Source organism: Pteropus alecto, unplaced genomic scaffold (assembly GCF_000325575.1).
Source record: "Pteropus alecto unplaced genomic scaffold, ASM32557v1 scaffold14, whole genome shotgun sequence".
NCBI lineage: Eukaryota > Metazoa > Chordata > Mammalia > Chiroptera > Pteropodidae > Pteropus > Pteropus alecto.
This window is the reverse complement of record NW_006436810.1, coordinates 11,654,176-11,662,470: the sequence shown is the minus strand read 5'-3', so window position 1 is coordinate 11,662,470 and position 8,295 is coordinate 11,654,176. Positions and strand designations below refer to the sequence as shown.

Genomic DNA, 8,295 nt, shown 5'->3' with positions numbered 1-8,295 from the left:
AGAAGCGACAAAGCATACTCTTTGTTATTCTTTTCTCTGGTTTACTACCTTTTATCACTCAAAACACAGATGCATTAGCATATTCTAGATTTAGTACCTTTCAGGCAACTGAAGTTTTATACCTGCTCAGATTTATACATGTAGACAGGTCCCAAGGGATCAGAAAGTTCCAATTATTGAGCCACGAATAAAGTGAATTTTGATAGCAAAATTCCAAAGGGAAGCCCAAGTATGAACCTAATATGACCCAAGAGCCCTTCTCCCATCTGACTGAATCTCATCCAGTTTTGAGGGAACGAGCCAGCCTGTAGAGCAAACCCCAGGGTATGATTAAATGGCTTCACAGTCTGAAGGGCACCAGGCATAATATGCACAGAGTCACAAAAATATAAAACTGGGTTTTGAACTCCTGCCCCGAGTCCCCATAGGCCCTAGCAGGTAAGGTTATGAAGGTCCCTCGGTGAGACTCGTTTATTGAGTTAGAAAGCTGCAAGATTAACCACTGTAAATATTTTATCAACATTCTAGAAGCAAAGTAATCTGAACCATCTTCCCACTTAAAAAAATGAATAACGGTGCCAAGTAAGATCTTTTTAAAGATAAATATTTTAATGCATTGTTAAGCTGGCAAGAAAGATCGTCTGAGATCAAAACAAAGCAGAAGTAGAAATCTTATCAGTTACGGAAAGGTTATTAAAAATAAACAAGCAAATTTTGAGTCACAACCTAATGGACCATCTAGAAATAAATACATAATTGTTGGAATTTAAAACTAACTGGGTTATTTAACAGCAAACTAAACACAAATACAACTAAACAAAAAATAAACTGAAAGTAAAAATGAAGGATATTTTTTCTAAAAGTAGAAAAAGCCACAGAAGATGGATAAAAAAATGAAAAGAACTAGTAGAATTATAAGACTTTATATCTTATTTAATTTTAGGTAATGATAAGAGACTGGAATCAATAATTTAAGGGATAATAAATGAGACTATTCAAGAATTAATTTTAAAATGGACATTGATGATCGTATTAACGAGGCTAAACAAATCACCAGAAGGGCATGTTAAAAGTAAAAAAAAAAAAAAACAATAAAAATAAAAATATAAAAAATACCTGGAAAGATAAAATATCTAGAAAGATTATATATAAAGAAATAATATTTATTCTAATCACAGACTTTCCCACAAGAAAATGGGAGCCAGAAAAAGGGAGGGAAACTTGCTCAAGGTACTGCTTAGAAACGCTGGCAGCCTGACATAAGGACAGCTAACCCTGCTGTCTTTCTGTTTCCATTTTCACGGGGCATCTTTCTCATCCCTCCACTTTGAGCTTACACGTGTACTTAAAGCTGAAGCGAGTCTCTTGTGGACAGAGGATAGCTGGATCTTTTTGTTTTGTTTTGTTTTTTAATCCACTCAGTCACTCTGCCTTTAGGTTAGAGAATTTAATCCATTTACATGTAAAGAAATTATTGATACGTAAGGACTTAGTACCGCCATAGAATTAGTTTTTACAAACTTATACCAGTTGCCAAATTCAAAGTCAGAACTGTGAATGCAGTAGATAAACTTTATAGTTAAAATTCCTTTATTGAAAAAGTCTGATTGCTTTCTGGTGTACAAATTAATGGGTTTTTAAGTGGGATTTTGTGACTGGGAATTCTGCAACTCTTATTGCTTTCTGGCTGTTTTGTTCCTTCCTTCCTCTTGCTGCCTTCCTTTGTGAAGTTAGCATTTTCCATATTAGTATGTTTTGATTTCCCTTTCTCTGTCTTCTGTGTATCTACTACAGGTCTGTGTACTTGAAATTCACTAAAGAGGAGAAGCTAAGCATTCTCACCACATAGACACACACAGACACACACACACACACACAGAAACATTGGTAACTGTGAGGTGTTGAATGTATTAACTAACTTGAGTATAGACATATCAAAATATCACGCGGTATGGTTTTAGATGTATCCACTTTTAGTTATCAGTTATACCTCAGTCACATTGAGAAAATTAAATATAAAGCGCACACACACACATACACACACACACACACACACACACAGAAAACACATCCACCCCGCATGTATACAAAGTGAAATTATCTTTCAAGAAAAAAGGCAAAATAAAGATATTTTGAAATGCTGAAGTGGCATTTACCACGCACAGGTGATTACTAAGATAGAGCAAGCTCCCTAGGTAGACGGGAGCCCCCAGGGCCCTCGTGCCTCTGAAGATCTGGATAGAGTTATGACCTCACCGTGACTGTGAATAGGAACAGGAGGTGAGCTGAGGTGAGACAAAGCCATTGTGCTGTACTGCAGTCCCCACTTGGACAATGAAACAGACGTCAAGGAAGATGCACGTGGGCTACTGATGAGGGCAGTTGGGGAAACAAACAAATGTAGAAAAATGACTTTTAGCCTGAGAAGCGACTTTACCAACACTCATTGTGAAAGTTGAAAAATGCTGGAGACAGTAGCAGCTGTGTCCACACTAGGAACAGCATATGTAACACACTTTCATCGCAGACTTAGCCAGGTAAAGAGCTTAGACGCTAATCCTCCCCAAACCCAGGAAACTCAGCTGTGGCTGCTTCAGAGGCCGCTGTCACAGAAAGGGATTTCTGAACCAGATTTGGACTAAAATAATAATCCTAAGTTACCAGTTAACCACTGCATTACACATCAAAATCCCACTTAAAAACCCATTAATTTATACACCAGAAAGCAATCAGACTTTTTCTATAAAGAAATTTTAGCTATGAAGTTTATCTACTACATTCACAGTTCTGAGACTTTAAATTTTGCAACTGCTTTAACTTTGTAATGTAAAGATAAATTCTATCAGAAAAGTGAAGATATGAGTGGTATGATCAAGGGATAGTTTAAAGTATTAGATCGAAAGAAAAGAGACGGGGTCTTCACTTATCAATTTAGCAGTTATAGAATTTGACGCAAACTCCACAAAGGCTTTCCACTCATAATCAATATGTAGCACAATGCCTTGCACGTTGTAAGCAATCGATAAACAGGAAGGAAGAAGTTGAATCTCACAGTTTCAGGGATACATAAGCCGTGAAAATCAAAAGATGTTACTTGATGAAATTTGCAGAAATTCTAACAAAAAACTCAGTTAAGGTTGAGGCACCTGGAATGACAGCTGTCTATCTTTAATTAGCTCCGAATTGCTATTTTGTATACATTTTCTTCCCCAAAAGACAAAATAAGAGGTGAACAAAATAAAGCAGACCAGATTTTAGGGGGTCATGCAGTATGTTTATTCCAAGACTATTATTACTTATATATGGATTGCTATTGACAATTCCTTAACTGTTATTCTAACTTAAGATTTATGTCAAATTAGGCTTCTTTTTTGTTATAATTAGAGAACATATTAAAGAAGTACATGATCTGCATTCCACCTTTGAAATTGAATATAATTTAATAATGATTCAGTACACTGCTCAGAATCTCTATTAATACATGCTACATTAAATATCCAAAAATCCTTGTGATATCTCAAAAAAAAATTACTCAAGTAAATGCACCCAAAACAATAAAATTGTGATGCCTAAACTTCTAATTACTAGTATTGCATGACATAAACTTTTCTTAAACCAATTGGGAATCACCAAATGACAAGCATAAATTAATATATTTTTTAGTTATTCCAAAAATTATTTCCAAAAACAGTCCTCATTCTATGATAACCCAGCCTTTGAAATCACTTACTTTGAAGGGGAGAGAAACGGAACACTTTTATGTGTTTTTTTTTTTCAGCCAAATCTGTCGACCTTTTGACAGAATCATTTCAACTGTGTCTTTGCAAATAGAGCGAGGAAAATGATTTACCTAAGGATGACAGTTTTCAGCATTTTTACTTTACTCCGAGCATATAGCTTTCAAAGAAGCAGTGGCTTTGATGAAAAATTCGAAAGTAAAACATTTACAACATCAGGAACCTGGTGCTCTGTTGCAAAACAGGTGGATACAGCCAATGGGAGTTACAATAGTTAATCCTCTGAAGGCCAAGTCACATCATCAACAGCGGAAGGCCGGGTGGGGGGATGTCCCCTCGAGCAATCAGTGGTTCACACGTATGGAGGACGCTCTATTGCGTATGCGGCCACGTGGGCCCAGTCATCATTAGTAACATCAGGAACAATGAGAAATCGCCACTCACATGACTTCTCTCAACTAAGCTGGCTCTCCTAGCTCCAGAATTAAACCCCTTCTGATTTCCAGACCTCTCGCCCTTTCTTTTGCTTCGTTATTCCACCCGACGCAGCTGAAACTTCAGCACGCGTTTGCGATCACATTATTGTTGACCTTGCATATTGTTTCTGTGATTTCCACTCAATAATAGAATGTTTGCTTCTGTCACTTTCCAAAATTGTCCAAACGCTGAGCTGGATTCACATCATTAGGCCATCCGACTGCAACATAAAATAAATAGTAGTCCTTTTGTTTCCACTGCGACCTAATTTTACAGTTTTATTCCAAACCAGCTTGTTCTAGTTGTATCTTGATTGCTTTGTGATATGTTGTGTCTGTGCTTCATTAGGCAAACGCCAACGCAGTAATTCATGTAGCAGAGCAGTGGAGGTGAGGACCGGCCCCCAGAAGCATCCCGTTCAAATGGGTCTGGCTAATTGCCATGGAGAAGTGTCCCGCTGACCCCTTTGAGAGCTTTTATACTGAGAGAGCATTATAAAGGATGTTTTGCTCCTGGATAGTATATAAAGGCTTCCTTTTTCTATCAAACATCACCAATTGTTAAGGGGGAATTAAAGACAAGGATATAACTATTTTTGTCTGAATAGACTGTAGACCAAAAGAAATAAAGTACTAAATTCAGTAGAACATATTTAAAGGGTGATAATTGCACCTATTAGAAATCTTCCGTTTCTTTCAGTTGATTTCCCTGAATACTGTCTGTCTTAACAATAGGGTACATTCACTGATCTTTCCAATGTTTTTTTTCCCCCCCTATGGATGGCTAACATTCTGTCTTCTAAAAGGAATAAGATGTAACTGATGATAATGACCCAGTCTCAGTTCATGGGTTTTGCATGGATATTACTTTAACTGTGCCTTACAGGATATCATGTCATTTTTTCTTCATGTTTACTATCCTCAAATACCTCTTTCCAATGTTCCATTTTGTTAAGTAACCATTATCCAGAATTGTAATCGATTTAATATTCTCATATTTCCTTGGAATTTCTCCTTTGATCCAAGCCAACCATATACCTCACTCTTTCATGTACCCTTTATTTATTGATAAAATAAAATAATAATGATTCAAGTAGATAAAGTAGCTTTTGACCCAATAAAGTCATCGGACATACAGTCATCTGTATATAACATATGGAATACTGTATTTCTGTGTGTGGATGTAGGTGAAAATGTGACTGTACCAATGCCCTTCTTAAAATTATATATATTAGGAAAGTTACATATAGCAAAAACTAAATAACTTTAAAGGTAAAATATTAAAAAGTCCTATGCGAAATGAAAATAAAGTACAATCGTAGTTGAAACACGGAGCTCTCACTTTAAATGAGCTTTCAGTGGTGGTTGGCATGAGGGATTCGTGTGTCAGTAAAGCTGCAGGAAGGTTATTCCAAGCAAAAACCATAGTATGAGCATAGGTACATACTATTATGACTGGAAACAGCATGTAAGATTTAAGCTCAGTTATAGGATTCTTTGCATAATTAGATTTGGAAAAATCAAGGCTTCTTTGAAACAGTTATATTTGGAATTTGAAAACATGTTTCTCCTATATCTAAGATATTTATTTCATTTTTCAAACAGTAACGGATCTGGTAGTTTTAGTAGAAGAGTGGATATCCCATCTCCTAAAGGGGGTGGTATAAAAGGGATTTGTGCCAGAGACCCCACGGGCCGCTTCCATGCTTCCTTCCTGGGGGTGGATTTACGCTTACTCAAAAACCTCAAGTAGTTGGAATACCACACACTGTGTTTCGTCGTCAAAGTAGGGTACAGCTCTCTTTAATCCTGTTTATCACGTTGGCTCTGGACTGAAATTCTGAAGGAAACTGCTCACGCTGCAAGGCCAAATAAGAGCCTCTCGCATCACTAAATAAGCTGCTTCTACTGATGCGTCTTCAAATTCATCCATTTCCTCACTCACTCACTCACTCACTGATTCACTCATTCTCCCAGGTAGTTATTCACTCATTTAGGAAACTGGGCACCTACCACCTGTCAGGAACTGAACCAGACAAGGAGAACACAACACAGGGAGACACAGAAGGGCTTGAGTTCACAAAATGCAATCACATTAACCTTGCAGGACAAACAAGATACTAGGGTGCAGGGAATGGAAAATAATCTAATGATATTATTTATCTCTCCTTTTCTTCACCTTTATCCTTGATCCAGCTGTCACTATATGATGGATACATGAGGAATCACATTATGTTCTCTCTCGATTCATTCATTGGTTCGTCAACTTTTTCATCCTGACAATTTCTATCTTGGATTTCGCAAAATTTAAAGTTTAAAAATAAATAGCAAGTATGCATATTCCCGTATTTTTACTCAAAATAATTTCGGATTTGGGGATTGTTATTAACACTCTGTCTCATAAATAATATTTAGGAGATCATAAATAATATTTCATAATATTTTATAATGATATTTTATAATATTTAGGGATCACAAAAAATATTTTATAATATTTTGCTGGGATTTAATGAACACTAAAACAGCTAATATTTATTGTTTGAATGTTATTAATTTGGCATGCTTTTCTTCCATTTAATCTCCATAGGTTATCAGAGATTCCCTTCATTTAAAATAAAGGGAACTGAAGTTTTCAGGGTAACTTATAGAAAAATACCGTTTCAATAGTTCATTAAAACTGTTTCTTATTGGCTGTAACATGACCATTCTTTTTTTTTTTTTTAAACTAGAAGGCATCCGTACATCACTGAGAGGAGCAGAGATTCTAGAATGACAGGGCCTATCTATCCCTTGATGCTTGTTTTATCTAAGGAGAAGTGAACAGACTCATACTACAAACTCAGCTTTTAAAAGGAAAACATTAACAGTCTATCTAGATATAACAAATCCCTGGACCAATCTAAAGGTTTGAATCTGCAATGAGTTAGAAACTGAAAAACGTAAGACTTCTTTTAGTCAGGAAGGTCACAATGGAATGCATTACATCAGTAATGCCATACAGTAACTAGATGGCCTGAAATTCTTTTCAGCTCCATAAGCCCAGAGGGGAAATAGAGTGATTTTCAATAATGCTGCAAAATAATGGACTCAATTCTCCCCTGCATCTCAGGGAATATGGGTTTCTTAAACACAAAGAAATGAATCTCTGCCATTTCCATTCCCCTCATATATCCCACAATTGAATGATTCCAAAATTAGATTTAGAAAACACCCAGTGTTTTACACTGAGCAGAGCTACCCACTTTGCTGTATTGTGTGTATCTTTTTAAAATGTACTCCTGATATTTCAAATCTACATGGAAATGCTAGATTTAAAAGGAAAAGTAAATATCGGGATCAATTTCAGATAAAATGTTTAATTTGAAAAGCGAAACCATCAAATCATTTGAAAATATGAGGGAGGTAGAGAAAAAGTTAAATACATGACCTAAATTTTAATTTATGACATATTTAACATAAAGACAAAAGAGTCTACGGCCATGCTACCCTAAACAAGCCTGATCCTGTCTGATCTCGGAAGCTAGGCAGGGTCGGGCCTGGTTAGTACTTGGGTGGGAGACCACCTAGGAAAATCAGGTGCTGTAGGCATAAAAAAAAAAAAAAAAAAAAAAAAAAAAAGGGATTGTTAGATGATAAGGTCCTTGCAATCTTTGAGATCAACCAAGGGTTGCCTCTCCTAAAAAAAAAAAAAAGAAAAGAAAAGATAAAAGGATAATAACAACAATACTGATGGCAAAATTTCATTGATGGATTCACATTTTTTAGCCAGTACATTAATTATTTTTTGGTCATCATCTGATTCTTATGCATATAATATAGTATATTATTACTCTTATGTTATAGGTGAGGAAGCTGTGCTTGTAGTTATAGACTTAGAAATGGACTCTCTTGCACCTGTGTCTGTCTCTAAAGTCTGGGAAATTAAAATTTACACAATAATGGGTTGATGAGTCATGCATGCACACGCCACTTGGCTCTGCCAAATGACTTTATCAAATTTTACATGTATATATAATCATTATATATAAATTTGGTATATATGTACGTTTGGTATATATATTTGTATACATATAAACTATATA

The 8,295-nt window shown here is 35.8% G+C and overlaps 1 pseudogene; it reads left to right on the top strand.

Moving 5' to 3' along the window:
• Positions 1-7,682: 7,682 nt before the first annotated feature.
• On the top strand, positions 7,683-7,801 carry LOC112481265 (annotated as a pseudogene).
• Positions 7,802-8,295: the final 494 nt, after the last annotated feature.